Consider the following 15,172-nt stretch of genomic DNA (forward strand, 5'->3'; position numbering starts at 1 on the left):
TAGCACGGACCTGTATCCTGCAGATGCTCTTGATCTACTCGACCATTTAGCGAGAATTCATCACATGGCTACCAGGAGTCGTCAGCAAAGATACGAATGCAGGAGGGTAACTGCTCGGCTGCCACTCGGGGCCTAGGACGAGAAGACGCCCTGGGAACGGGCTAATGGTCCAGAGCAGGGCAAGTGGCGGAAGGTGTGCGGAGGCCAACCCAGATGTGAATCGAGTCTGTGACCACGGAATTTAGTTAGACTCTGTCGTAAGGGGTTGCTTGCCTTAGGCGGCTGCTTCAGGACCCGTAACTCCTGACAGACTGCGGGACAGATCTGGGATCCTGGGCAAACTCTGGCGGCAACAAGAATGCCACCTTTCTCTTGCACCGAAGCACATCGGGATGACAGCGAGGCTGACGCTGTGGAGAGCCAACGCTGAATCTCAGTGACAGAAACTATAACATTTAAAGAGAAAGTCATCCACAAACAAGGAACTTTGATTATTAGTAGGAAGCTACTTGTGACACTTCTCACAACAGATGACGAACATACATTTGAGGACAACTAACACAAGGACGCATTCGAAAGGACACCGCAGTGGGGCCACAGAGGCAGGCCCAGCGGGCAGGCAGGAAGGGCTGGAGCAGGCAACTGGAGCGGGGCGGACCGTCTGGAAAGCTGCTCAGGAGGCAGGTTACGTGGAGCTGAGAGGCGGAGGGCGGGGAAGGGATACAGAGGGCCCCCCCAGCGATCCCATTTACAATACTGTTAGGTTTTGGATATACTGACTTTGAGGTTCTTCTGGAACAAATCATCACGAGTAAATGTGACAGATACACGGGTCAGGGGACAGAGGTCTGAGCCAAAGATACAGACCCACGCCAAAGTTTCCGCAGAAACTGAGGGAAAACGCCAGAGGAAGAAGAGAGTGGAGGGTGGTTGCCAGGCAGGGCTCATACTGTGGGGAGGGTGGAGGATGGGCAGACTTCAAAGATGCCGGGCAGGCAAAAGGGGACACACAGAAAAACCTAAAGTGATGTTAGGGAAGCCAAGAGACTTTTCAGAAAGGACAACAGGGTCAAGGGTCACATAGTGGATGAAGAAGGTGGCGCCTGGGGCTATGCAGTGAGAAGTGGGGGAGGCAGAGGTGGGGACGGGAGGGTCACGCTTTGGGATGGGAGGGAAAAGGCGTGGCTATGTCTTTACATGGAAAAGGTGCAGCGGAAAGACAGGTGAGGAACTGATGGCAGGGGCCTCCTGAGGGAAGGGCCCCAGGGCACAGGTGGGTGGCGCGTTTATCCTCCGTGATGAGAAAGAACCTATTTTTTATGATAGAGCAAAGAAGGAAGGATGGCCGTGGGGACAGGAAAGTCTGAGTGTGGGGAGGGGAAGGAACTGAGGCAGTTTATGCCCAGGAGCCGACGGATTCCCAAGGGGAAGCCATACACAGGCAGCAACCTACTGGCCGGGCCTGGGATGGGAGGTGCCTCAGCACCTGCCTGAGTGGGGGCTCCATGGCTTAGACGTTCTTCTGACCACATTACCAGCCCTTTTCTGTGCATGGCCAAAAGGGGTCACTTACCCATTTCTCCGGTGCCTAACGCACCTCAGGGCCTTGTGCCAAGCTCCGCCCAGCCTGGGCATTTGATAACTATGCTAGACCTTTCTCTGAGTTTTCACTCTGCTCAGTCCCACCGGCCCCCTCCTCTCTCGCCTCCTGCGCAGGGGGATATAGGGGTGTCTAGCTGTGCCCCAGACCCCAAGGGATTTCAAAGCACTTACCAGGCCCCCAAGCCCTGGGCTTCTCATCCCCCCACCCATCACCTGTGAGGAGATGGAAAGATGGGAGGACTATGTGGAAGGAAGAGTATAGCAAATCATGATGTATTTTTCGGTTTTGTCGCACATGCAAATTTGGCTACCTGCGAATTCTAAGAAAGATGTTTTAAATGATAATCATGCCTCATTAGAATTCACATTTCACGGAAATGACTTAAAATGAGAACCGTTTTAAACCACGCACCAGCAGAAAACAGAATCTTTTGCTCTCTTTGGCGAGGCTGCTTTCTCTAATGGATTGAGAACCTGAGCCAGTCTACTTGGGTTTAAATCCTGGCTGCTACCCGCCAGCTGTGATTGCGGTTTTTCTCATCTATACAACAGGGTTAATAGCACCCACCTCAAAGGCTTGTTAAGGATTAGGTGGGTTAATGTATACAACAGAGCAAGTGATGGATGCGAGCCACTGTCCAGGACATTCTGGCCTCACCTGGCGTATTCTGGCCCCGCCTGGCGTGTTTCAGGAGCGTGGAAGGGGCGGCCAGCCTAGGAGGGGGCCTGTCCAATGGGCGGAGCAGGTCAGGGCAAGCGGCCTCCGCCCCCCAGCCTTAGCGTCCACCTCTGCGAAGTGGGATCGCAATGCCCCGACCCCGCCTTACCTAAGGCGAGGGGTCCGGGATGGGGCCGGCGGTCCGCTGAGACCTGGCTGGTGAAGCCGTGAAGCCGGGCGCGGAGGCCACGGCCACAAACCGAGCGCCCGCTGCGGGTTGCGAAGGGCGGACGTAAGCGCCGCTGCAAAGGCCGCTGGAAGGCGCCAAGGCCCCAGCAGAGCCTCGGGGGGCTTCGGCTTCTGGGTCGCGCATGAAGTTATTTCCAGGAGCCCGAGGGCCTCCGCGACCACCCCCGCCTCGTGGTTGGTACATTCCCCGAGCCCGCGGCCGGCACCGAGTGCGCACGCGCGGGCGTCAGCTCAGCGACCGGAAGTGATGGCATCGCTCCGCCTCTGCGCCGGAAGTCGCGCTCTGTTCTGTTACCCCTACTCCTCGCAACTTGTATAATGGTGTTGGTTAGTGGTGTCGCCCTGAAGAATGCAGTCACACGCGTTCCCGGCGGGCAGTGGACTAGTTTTCCTCCTACCCTAACCGATCCCCAAATCCCCTTCCGTCTCGGGCTGTCTCCGCGGCGGGATTCTGACCGCCCAAATGCGACCTGCGTCTCGTGCGCACGTGTAGGCAGAAGTGACCACAATAATGCTAGTGACCCACACATCAGGGTTTTCCTGGCTTGAGGTCTCACCCTGTTGTGGCCTGTATAGAATAGACCAAACCAAATATGCTCTCAAAGGCTGTCTATTAGCCGGCAGCTGTCCTGTACAAAGGAGCATGCCAAGATACAAGGATTTTAAGCCCTAAATCCCATTCTTCATTCTATCTTAAACACAAAAGTCTATTTCGCTCCTATTCACTACCTGTCAACTCACTGGTCAGGTATGCAAGCGGGGAGTACAGAAGCAGAAAGCTTGTTGTTAGAATGTTATGTTCCTATGAGTGATTGCCTACGTCCCCATGGGCAATAGCCAGTATTCTCATGGGCGATGGCCAAACAGTAATTTTCAGCTTATATACAGTTGATTATGTTTCATGCCACGCAAGCAAACAGGGTTACACAGGCTAAAATTGGCAGTTAGCGTATGAGCTCATTGTTACAAGTTTTATGATTAACAGAATGTAGTTAGAGGTTCCAGAAACTAGGCCTAAGGTATAGACTTCCTTGTCCAGTTTCAGGTTTTAATTATCCTTTAACCCTTTCACGTTTCAGCAGGCTATCACAACCCAGCACTTCAGTTTCAGGATCCCCACCTCAAGATGTTTCCTGGGGCAAATTCCCGCAGTCCGCCGATGCTCAGAGCTCTGCCGCCTCCCCAAACAACTGTCCACAGGCCAAAGGCACCACACAGTGCGCTACGCAGAGAAGGCCTCTCTCTCTCCCCTGTTGTTCCCACCTGGGCACCAAAACGCCCGGCTCTGGTCTCTGCGCTACGCAGAGAAGGCCTCTCTCTCTCCCCCATTGGTCCCACCTGGGCACCAAAACACCTGGCTCTGGTCTCGCAGGCTGCCTTGAGCTGCTTTCCACCTCTAGAGTGAGACAAATTCAAGGGTCTAGGCCAGGGGCACCATCGAGCCTCGAGCATTCCCTGTTCGTCTCTTTTTTCCATCTCCTTCCAGCGCCCTTCCTCTGGACCCAAGCAAATCAGCAACAGGCTGGTCCGATTCTTCAGCTCGGGCTAAAACTAGGACCCCCCTCATCAAAAGTATACATCCTTACACTTTATCAAAGTTATTTTTAATCTTATTTGATTCTCTCCATACCTCAGATATGGAGGTATTGGTTTCTCCATTATACAGTCACACAGCGTGTTAAAGTAGGAGGTAGGAGGAACTACAAATGATTTGTAAGTTGTATTGATATATGGGGTCCCTATATGATGGACACAGAGCTGGTCTCTTTGCAGCGTTAACCCAGAGGCACTGGGGTGCAAAACCAGGAGACACAAAATTACAAACTGAAAAAACCATTATAAACAAAATAATTCAGTAAGGTGGCTGGGTTTAATATTAATATATAGAAATCAAACGACCATTTAGAAAATATAGGAGAAGGAAATATTCGGTTTTGCTAGCAATAAAGATTAAACATCATGGAAAAAGCTTAACAAGAAATGTACAAAATCCATGTGAAAAAAATAAACCTCTAAACACTGAGGACTACAAAAAGAATACCTAAACAAATAAAAAAGCATATCATGTTTTGGGTTAGGAAGACTTAATATCTTAAAGATATTAGTTCTGTATAAAATATTAATCTGTGTATTTAATTACATCCCAATAAGAACTTTTTAGAACAAACTAGGTGATTCTAAAGTTCAGAAGGAAAAATAAGCAAGAATAGCTAGAAAAATTCAGACGAAGAATAGTAATGGTTAGGAGTAGGTAAGAACAAACTCTACGACATATAAAAATATAAGTAAAGCTACTACAGTTGAAACATTGTGCACTTGTGCGGTGTATCGAGGACCAGATTAACGGAACGGAATAAGAGGTCTAAAGACAAGGCCAGTGTATTAAATCATGATAATCCATATGATGAAATATTATTAATATATTTTTTAAAATAAAGAATCAGCATGCTAATATGAACTGATTTTTCAAGATATATTATCCAGTGCAAAAAAAAAAAAAAGTAGAAAACAGTGTCGGTTTTGTGTTTTGAAAAGGAAAGAACATATGTACATATAAATACACGTGAGAATGTATGTGTTTGCTTCTGTTTCCGAGAGGGGGATGTTGAAGTCTCCAACTATCCAGTGAATATACCCATTTTCCTTTGCAGTTCTATCTGTTTTTGCCTCACATGTTTTGATGCTTTCTTGTTAGGCCCATACATGTTAAGAATTGTTACGTCTTCTTGGAGAAATGATTCGTTAATGTGTTTGCTTCTACATGCACAGAACCTCTCTAGAAAGACAGACAAGAACTGTAACGGCACCTTGGGAAGGAACTGGGTGGTAGAGGGGGTCAAAGAAGGGACTTTTCACTGTAAACTCGTTTGTACCTTTTGTAATTTATTTCACAGGACCGTACAAACTATACCAAAACTACAATAAATTGTTTTTAATGCTAACAAGAAATTAGTATGGAAATGTGCAACATCTTTCTCTTATATCTAATTCCTTCAATACTGGGCATCTTTTCTGTATCCGTTAGCTGTTCGCATATCCACTTTTGAAAGGACACAACATGCTATTGTCTCTCTGCTTTTTCAGAAATGTCCTGATTATTTCTCATGTGTCTGTTTTTCCCCCGAGAACTTTAGAATCAGCATATCTATTCTAGAACCCATTCCTTCTCCCCGACCCTCCCAAAAGCAGTACTGTTTTTAAAGAGGACATTACATTCATAGATACATAAACAGTTCCCGGGGATTTTTTGTGGCACTTATTTCCCAGGTCCCATGGCCCATATCAAAGCACTCGGGGTGCCTGCCACTTCCTTTTCCACAAAGGTGGACCAGCATGATGTCCGTGATGGGAACAAGAAAAGGCAAAAGAAGCTGAGATTCTGGCAGAAGAAAATGCGACCTACAACTAGAGAGTTAATATGTAAAAATAATATGATTAATAGCCGGCATTTATTGACGAGCCAGCCATTTTAATCCATTCTCTCAGCTCTTACAACCTCTACGAGGCAGGCGCTATGATTATACCAACTAAGCAATAAAACCGAAGCTCAGAAAGATTAAGTAATTTTCATTCAACTGCTACTCCGTGGAGCTGGAATTTGACCCCAGGCAGCCCAGGGCTGGATTCCTGCCCTCTCAGCGTAGAAAATGAGCTGAGCTGCTCAGGAAAGGTAAACGGCTTCAGGGAGGCTGGGCGGAAAGAAAAAAGAGACACGTATGTTTGCTGAATCAATTGCTTCAGACCAAGGGCACGGCTGTTGCACTTGGTCTCACAACTGATTAAGGTTACAGCCTGTTGTGTGAGACACGGGATGGGCAGGTGGAGGGAACCAGCACCCTAGTGTCTCCCAGGTCATTGTCAGGGCACAAAAGGCTGACCTTTTCAGTAGGGAGGGAAAGCTGTGCTGCCACGATGAGGTTAGGGAGCTGAGATGGGGGTCCTGAGGGTTTCTGAAAAATATCCATCCCAACTATACCCATAGCCTCTTTTCAGGGAAGATGCCTGCATGAGCTCTAGGTTCTACTGGGCTCAGTGCCACGTCAGAGCTCCCTCCCTCACCTGGCCCCCAGTGAGTCACCAGCTTATTGCTGGAGCCACATGGCGCTGGGATTAGAGTCCGCTCAGACACCAATAATCCCCCAAAGCTTGCGTGCTTCCATCTCCCCAAGCGTGGTCTCCCGGTCAGACACTCCAGTCCTGCTGGGAAAAGCTCACAGGGCACCTGGCCCCCAGGATACCAGCTTCCATCAAGGTTTCCCAGGGGCTCTGGGTTGATAAACTGATTAAATTTTATCAATCACTTTAGAGGTCAAGATTTTAGAGAATTGGTTTTCAATGTTGGATTGGGAGGACTTAGCTCCCCAGAGAACATTTAAAAGTCTGGGGTTCTTACTCCATCCCCAGACATTCTGTCATAATCAGCCTGGCTTCGGTTCCAGCATTCCATGAGTTTGTTTGGTTCTGAGTGATTTTCATGCAGGTTCGTTAACATGCAGCATGGGCTGAGTCAGCGTAGACTTTGGTCACCTGCCCTCGCTTTTCTGGTGTTACACGTCAAGCCAAACCGTGGTGGCTGTCAACTGACCTCACTGCTGGAAACCCCAAGGTCTATAAACACAGATGCATATACTTCCCCTCCCCATTGAGAATCTGGGCTGGTGGGTGTCCCTGTTCTAGACTGTAACGTGCCAGATCTCGCAGGATGTTAGGGTGGGGAGACTCACAGTCGATTGTTGGGAAGCCTGGCATCGCGGCACCAAGTCGGCAAGGCAGCCTTGGCTCTCGGCCCTTCGGTTTCCCCAAGCCGTGCTGGGCACCCGATAACTGCTCAGTGAGCATCAGTGTGTTGGTTGTTGTTACTCATCCTTGAAGGACATTTCACCTGGGCTATGGAATCGCCTAGAGAACCGCCCCTGCTCCAGCCACGCTCTTACAGCCATGACCTCTACCATCAGTGCTATGCTCCCCTGGTGGAGTTACCCAAACTGGTCTCTCTGGGTTTCCAGCCCGCGGACGGGTGCTGCCCTCTGGTGGCCACCCTGTGTGTGCGCAGCCTAGTTTACTTTGTGGCCTTTGCCTTCTCCATGGGCTTGTCAGGTTTCTGGAGGGTCTCCATGCCGCTTCCGCTCTGCCACTAGGTATGGTGCAGGGGGATCCTACATGGGGCCATTTCCTGTATTTAGGGATCTTCTCTTCGTGTAGGTTCTCTGAGCGTCTGTGTCAGAAGCTGACAGTCGAAACTGAGAACTACTGAAGAACTCAGCACATGACAGTGCTGTAGAAAACCAACCTGCACTAAGACGGGCGACCGAGCAGGGCCCAAGGCCGCGTCCCGGGGACAGCCCAGCCCTGCTGAGTTCCCGCCTGAGAAAGCTCTGGGGTGTCCGAAGAACTTCCTGTCCGTTCCAGTCAATACCTGACCACAGTCCGCTGAGCCCCTGCCCCTCCGCCCTTTCTAGAGCATTCACTAAAAAAATAAAATAAAATAAAAAGGCTTATGATTGTGAATCCTTCCTCTGTCCCTTTGAGATACATACGCATGTACCTCCTGCAACCCAGAAATGTTTAAGGACCTGAAACTGTTCCCCTGAAACCGGGAAGGCCCGCCCCTGTCCCCCAGTCTCTGCGGGCGACACAGCTGGCCTAGTTGCACCCACACTGACCGACCCTTTGTGCTTTTCCACTTTCCTGGCTGTCTGGGCCCCACTCGCCTCTCCTGCTCCCTCGTTCTTCCTTTAAACAACCGAGTCACCCCAGCAAATCGGAAGGTGACACTCAGACCGCCCCACTGTTGGTTGCACAGAGTAAACGCTGGTTTCGCGGCTTTGACGGCCGCCGTGTTCATCTTTGAGGAAACCCGCTCACCCCGCAGGGCCCCGTGGGGGAAGCTCCAGCGGGAACGCGCCCTCTCAGAGTGGGTGGGCACCAGATCCTGGCAGGAACTCGACGGACCCAAACTCTCGGCCCCTGTCCTTGCTCCTTAAATGCCGCCCAGGAGACAGGCGACAGGCACTGGGGAGGGAGCGGCCAGCTTGAGCAGGGGGCACTGCCCAGGACCCCACCTCCCTGGGTGATGCGGGGAGAACTCAGGGACAGACACCCACATCTCAGGAGGATGAGAGGGAGCTTAGGCCAACACAGACAGAAAGCCGACAGCCCAGGGCAGGGGTCCCAGCACTGGAGGCAATCATCTGTGAGACACCCCCCAACCCCCTCCCTGGGCCTGGGCCACTGATCCACAGGCTCCCAGGCCTGAGGCACCAGGGGGGAACCAGCTGGGGGAGCAGGTGGCCCAGGAGGCGGGGCCTGCTTTCATAAAGCTGCAAGGCTGTGTCCCCCAGGCCCAGGGCCTGACCTGCAGGGACCTGGGAAAACAGACCCAAGATCCCCTTGTTTCGTTCCGGCTCTCTAGGTCTTTCAGAGGGTGCAGGGGTCCCCCTGGGCTGCTGCTTGTCTTCCTCACGCCCTCCTCCTTGATTTCACACGGGATCGATGATGCCAGGACCGCGCCCTGCTCCCGAATCACACTTCCTCCAGTTCGGGACCTGATCTGAGGCTCAGAGGCCCCTCCTGCCTCGGCCTCGCGTGCCCTCCGTGCTGGTCTCCCCCTGCCCACCTGCGAGTACCAGTCTTTGCCCCAGGGCTTCATCCAGGCTCTTCTCACTCTGCACCCCGCCCCTGGCCTCGGGGTCCTCCAGCACTCTATGCTGGGCTCTCAGCTCTGCCTCTGGAGCTGCAAACCATGCTCAGGCCCTCAGGGGCCTGGTCCCTCCATGCACCTCCCTGTCCCCAAACTTCTTTTGGCTCCTCTCTGGCCTTGGGGAGCCAGTTCCTTCTGTTCACTGTCCCTCTGCCTCACGTAGGAAGCGGTCATCGCCCACGCCAGGTGCGGAGTGGGCAGATTCCGGGCCCTCAGATATTCAGAAATGATGCGGGCCACACTCGGGAGAGGTTGGCGACCTGCTTTATTGCACAGCCCAGGAGCTGTTCGTTCTGCAGTCAGGGGCACAGACGACAGGAGATCGAATGTCCACGTGCACCAGCCTCCATCCTCCTGCCAGGCCTGCTTCCGGGCAGAATCCAGGACAGCGGGACATCCCTCAGGTCTCAGGAAAATGCAGCTCTGGGTCCACATACCAGAGCTGCAGCTCCAAGCAGCCATCGGTCCCCTTTCTTGCCATCCAATCCCCCGCCCTGAGGAAATGGGAGGCAGGGGGAGGCAGCCAGCAAACCTGGCCTCAGCCCGGGCTTTGCCACCAAACGGTAATGTCCTGCCACTCACGAGTCACTAGACATGGGTCGTTTTTTCTGTATAACCCACACTCGACACTCCACTCCAGGAGGCTGCAGAGGTCAGGACAGGAAGTTGAAACAGGGGCGGGCGGGGTGTCAGAGGGAGGCCCCAACCTGAGCTCTGAGCAACAGGCTGACCCAGGACCAAGAAATCTGGGCGAGATGCATGAAATGCTACCGCTGGTCCAAAAATGATGCCAACCAAGTGGGAGGGGGAGGCAATGTAGCAGTAGCTCTGGGACTGAGGGCAAGCGACTGAGGTCTCAGCCTCAACTCTTGCGGGAGAAGTCAGGGCAGCAGCTGGGGGTCCCAGGATCATCCCTCAGGTCCTTGCCTGCACCCCTGCCTGCACGGTCTGCCTCCCGGCCCTTGTAAGGCCAGGCACTCCCCCACCCCTCACCGTCCCAGCCAGCTCCGGGCAGACAGGGGTGGTGCTGGCCTTAGGAGCCCACAGTGCCACCCAAACCTCACCTACACCTGTCCCTCTGAATCCTCCCCAGCTCCAGGTGACCTAGACACTGCTGTGATAGGCTCCCTAATCCACCTCCTGCGGCTGAATGAGGCAGAGCTCAGGCCTGGCGCAGGGGCAGGGACAGGGACAGGGAGCTTATTCACGGGGCAGGGGGGCGGGTAGGGGACGAAAGTGGAACAGGAGAATCTGAGGAGGTACGACTTTCTAAACAGGACACTTTATGTGACTTTATAACTGTGAAGGACGCTAAACATGTAAGTCTCAATCTTGACCCACGTTACTAAGTTGCTCTTGTTTTTTGTGTGTGTGAATGTTTTTCTATTAATTCACCATTTTCAGAAGTTTCACATCTAAATGTGTCACAAATTAGAGAAGAATTTCGAGAAAGGCCTTTGACCCCCCGGAGGAGCCCCTCCACCTCACGGAGGAAGGGGCGCTTCCTGGGGTCACCAGGAGGACGGGGCCCAGGCGCCTCCTAGGCCACTGACCTTCTCCGCAGGACACCCGGCCTTCCTTGGGCTGCCCCACTGGCAGAGGCAGCTCCCGGCCAGGGGACAGGGGGAGCGTGAGGGTGGGATCTCTCCCGCTCCAACCTGACTCTGAGCTCAGGGCCCGGGCTGGTTGGGAAAGGGGGTACCTCCGGGAACCAGGCGGGCCCTGGCGAAGGGAACATGGGGGGACCAGGACACAGCTGTGGGGGTGGGGACAAAGGAGTCGTCAGGGACAGAGCCGAGGTCATCCAGAGAGCTGGGCACCTGAAAAGCGCATCACATGAAAGGGTCACCTCCTTGCTATGGAGACGCCCCCTCCCACCCCCTCCTGACTGCCCTGGCCACTTTCTTATCTCAGCTGTCACTGTGCCCAGTTAGCATCTCACTGCTCCTGGGCCCCAGGCCACCCTCTCTCACGTCAGACCCTACATGCCCCGCCGCCCTCTCTGGCTCCGACACACCTCGGGGAAGCACCTTGAGGACCCTGGTCTTCCGTCGGTCCCTTGTGACCAGCACAGCACCGGGCATGCAGCGGGTAGATACTCAGCACTTATTTATTTATTTTTTTGGCCGAATACATGAATATCCGAATCCAAACTCGTACAACGGCCCTGCTCTCCTCGTCCTCCACACCAGGCCCTCTCCCCAGCCGCGGGCCCCGGCTCCCTGGTACCTGGTCGAGGCGGCAGTGGTCACTCCCACAGGAAGCGCACGTACCAGATGGTCTCGTTCTTCAGCTGTGGCCCGAACAGGGGGTTCAGCTGAGCCAGGATGGTGATGAGCCAGCTGCCAGGGACAGCACAGACGGGATGAGCTCGGACCCAGCAGGAAGCTACCAGGTGGCACGCCTCACTCCAGGCCTGTGGTCACATGACTGACACAGCTGACCCGGGAGGCTGTGTTCCAAAGTGAGGGGCCCACAGAACCATCCATGCTCCAGCCGGCAAATGGGCTGAGTCTGGGGTTTGTGGGTTTGGGCTGAGGTTTGGTCTGATCTGATGTTCTGTAGATTTATAAGATCCTTGAGTTGGGGCTGGGGCTGGACCTGGGACGGAGGTGAGACAGCCTCCTGGGGCACGTTGGGAGCGCCTCCCGGCTGTGCCCTGACACGTCCCTGGCGTGGGCCTCCCCCGTCAGCACCTGGTAGCAGGGCAAGGCTGGGCAGATGGAAGACACGTCCGAGTCAACCCCTTTTAGGAGCAAGATGAAGGAACTACCCTAATACGAGGAGCTGATGACCTGAGTGCCCCACTCCCCAGGCCTGCTGGGGACAGGGCCTGTCCCTCAGGTCGGTAAGCTCTCCGAAGACCACTGGAACGCTGCACGAGTGGCGGCAGCGGTGGTGGCACCAGGCCCGGTGCCGTCACTTCATTTGCCCACAAAAGCAGGCCCCGAAGACCCCGAAGGCGCACGGCCTTGCGTGCCTCAAGTGACGGAACCAATGGTGACGTGTCTGGTTTCGTGGGAAGGATCCAGCTCTTCACCTCTGAACCCTCACAGCCGCCAGTCACGTGCCTGACACCCGGAAGCTGTCACAAACCGTTGCCTGCTTATCATCAGCCTTACCCCGAGTCTGTTTGGTAAATATAATTTCCAGGCATGGCATTTTCTTAAGTTACCCCCGCTTTCTGCCTGTGTGTACCGTCTCCTTCCCACATGTTGATTTGGTGTTTGTTGTCACCCGCATCCTGCCTATGCTCCACGTTCTCAGCCACCACCCTCTATGTCCTGTCTCTGAGCCACCAAACTATAGCCACTCAGGGGCCCTTCTCAGACACATGAGGTCATCTGTTAAGCCCCAAAGGACCAAGAAATAGCATAGAGAAAGTGCCTTCTATAGAGATGCTCTGTTCAGGGGAAATTCTGAAAAACTGAATGTCACCATTTGTATTTAAGCTAACATCTAAAAGTCATCATTACTTTGAACGAGCTTTATTTGAGGGGGGTCTCTAACAGGGGTAGAAATATTAACCATTATATAAAGTGAAACAAGAGAATTGACTAATAAGAATAAATAGCTCATGATCTAAATAGATAAAACAGGTTTTAACTACATAACGAGCACCAAATCTGAAATCGGTCATGTATATTTTTTAAATGTGGGTTTCATCCTATGTATTTGAAAAATTGGACAGTCCTAAAAAAATATTTCAGTTACTTTCAAAAGAATTTGTTACCTTTTAAAGAATCAGCATCTCATCACATTACATGTCCTATTTTAACTGTTCTGAATTCAAATCACCCGAACTATGCCAAGCTTAACTCATAAAAATAGCATATGAGACTCAAGAAAATGGGAAGCCATATAGTCCTAACTGGGCTTGAGTGATCATGAGCAAGGCCTCTCTCAAAACCGCAATGTAGACTTACTCCTCAGTTTGGCGGCCAGGATGATTTAAACACGCCGCAGCATAACATGGGATTGGGGACGGATGGAGGGGTGGGATATCTTTTTCGTAAAGGGGGAGGGGCTATCGGGAATGGCAGTTTTAGTAAGAGACCATCTGGATGTTGGTTCCCTCGTACACTGGCCAAGGTCTCACATTCCCCGGAATGCTGTTCTATGTCCCCAGAATCCCTCTGCCAAGTTCAGAAACTGCCCATCTGGCAGTTCTAAGCTGGCTGCATCACCACCACCCAGGGACATGCACTAAAAACACGGATTTTTCCAAGTGTAGATTTTGAGCACTGTGATTTAGTGGGTCGAGGGTGGAGCCCCGAAAACTATGTTTCACAGTCTTTCCAGGTGACTCTAATGCCCAGTCAGGCACCAAAAGCACTGAGCTGGCCCAAATCACTCATTTCATAGATAAAGAAACTGCAGCCTGTAGACATTACAAAGCTTGTCCAGGTGACACACTTAGAACTAGAACCCAGAGTTCATGACTTGCAACTCATTGCTCTGACACTCCAAACCACCTCTTCTCCTGTTTTACAGACTCAGCCTTTCAGGAACTCAATCTGTCACTACGGGGAGAGAGGGGGGATCGAGGGGGAAACAAGGCGAGGGAGAGGAGGAGGAAGAGGGGACCAAGGCACCCACTGACTTCGCCCTGGGGAGAGCAGTACTTACAAGAGGTAGCAGCAGACTGCGGTGGCCACCAGCATGGTGATGATCACTCTGCAACGGAAGACGATGTCAGGTCAGGACGATGGATGGAACCAGCACCCTCAGAAGTTCTGGCCAGAGCCATAGAAAGAGCTCCTGGTGTTGGTCTCTCTCCCAACGGCCTTCGCAATGCCACCTGAACACAGGAGGCTGAGTTCCACTCAGACGGAAAATAAAAATTCATGGGGAGGCGACCCTGACCACAACCGTGTCACATTACAAATCCCTCCCTTCATCCCCCTTCTCCATCGCCCACTATTTCTCCACCTTCATGCAGCCATGTTGAGAAAAGATGCTGCACAGAGCTAGATTTGCAGCTCCACCATGGAGTGGTCTCTGGAATTCAAAATTCACCGGGCGAGGGGCAGGAAAACAGACCAGGAGGCAGAGCGAGAAGCAAGGAGTCCGTGAGCCATCTCTGAGGCGGACTGAGCGGTGACGAAGGGCACAGGGACTAGCTTATCTGTGTCCACTCAAAGAAGACTGGAGACAGAAGCTTAAAATGCAGCACGAGAGACTTCAGTTAGACAGAAGAAAGAACTCACCAAGCTTGGCTGGAGAACTGAGACACTAAAACCGTCTACCACGTGAAGCTGTGGGACCTCAGCCCTGCATTTCTTGAAGTACAGAGCAAAGCCCAGTTGTCCCAGCGGCCTCCAGCTGAAGCTAAACCGAACCCAAACCAGGTCCTATGACCTCTGACCTACGGCACTCGAAGTCGGTGCCAGAGAAATTAGCGCTTGATCCATTCCTTGGACATTACCAAGCGCGGAGGGCCAGTCCTGTGCTGGGCACTGGGGACTACAGTGACCAGCCGGCCGATCTCCCACCTCGAGGAGGAGCTGGTAATCAGGGGCAGAGAGGACTTCACACTGAGGACATACGAAGCAGAAATCAGTGACTGGTGCAACAGAGGACCATCTCAAATCAATGACGCCGGTTAAAAATTTTCAAGACACAATATGTGTCACACGCCTTTAAGGGTTTTATATGCGTTGTTTTGTGTAATCCTCACAGCTGACTTAAAAGGCAGGAATCCTCTCCATCCCCATTTTACCTACGAATAAAGTGAGGCTGGAAGGGGTGACATTCGCTCAAGGTCACAGCTGGTGAGGCGTAAACACACTGCACCAGTGGCTAGCCACAGCCTTTGCTACCGCAGGGGGGGACCCCGGACCCCCTCCCGCGTCAGCTGGCTCCCCGCCTTTCTGAAGACGACTTCTCGGCCCTCTCCCCGGCGACCGACCGCCTGCCCCCGGCGGAACGCGGCCCAGCGCAGACCCGGGAGGAGGGGGCCT

General features: G+C 52.7%; 1 long non-coding RNA gene across 1 annotated transcript; it reads right to left on the reverse strand.

Annotated features, from left to right (window-relative positions):
• Positions 1–9,457: 9,457 nt before the first annotated feature.
• LOC102884773 lies at positions 9,458–14,966 on the reverse strand. The gene is made up of 3 exons (XR_439301.3): positions 13,839–14,966; positions 11,439–11,551; positions 9,458–11,029 (listed from the first exon to the last, which is right to left on the reverse strand). It is a non-coding gene; the product is annotated as an uncharacterized LOC102884773 (long non-coding RNA).
• Between the last annotated feature and the right edge of the window lie 206 nt (positions 14,967–15,172).

This window comes from Pteropus alecto, unplaced genomic scaffold (genome assembly GCF_000325575.1).
Source record: "Pteropus alecto unplaced genomic scaffold, ASM32557v1 scaffold48, whole genome shotgun sequence".
NCBI lineage: Eukaryota > Metazoa > Chordata > Mammalia > Chiroptera > Pteropodidae > Pteropus > Pteropus alecto.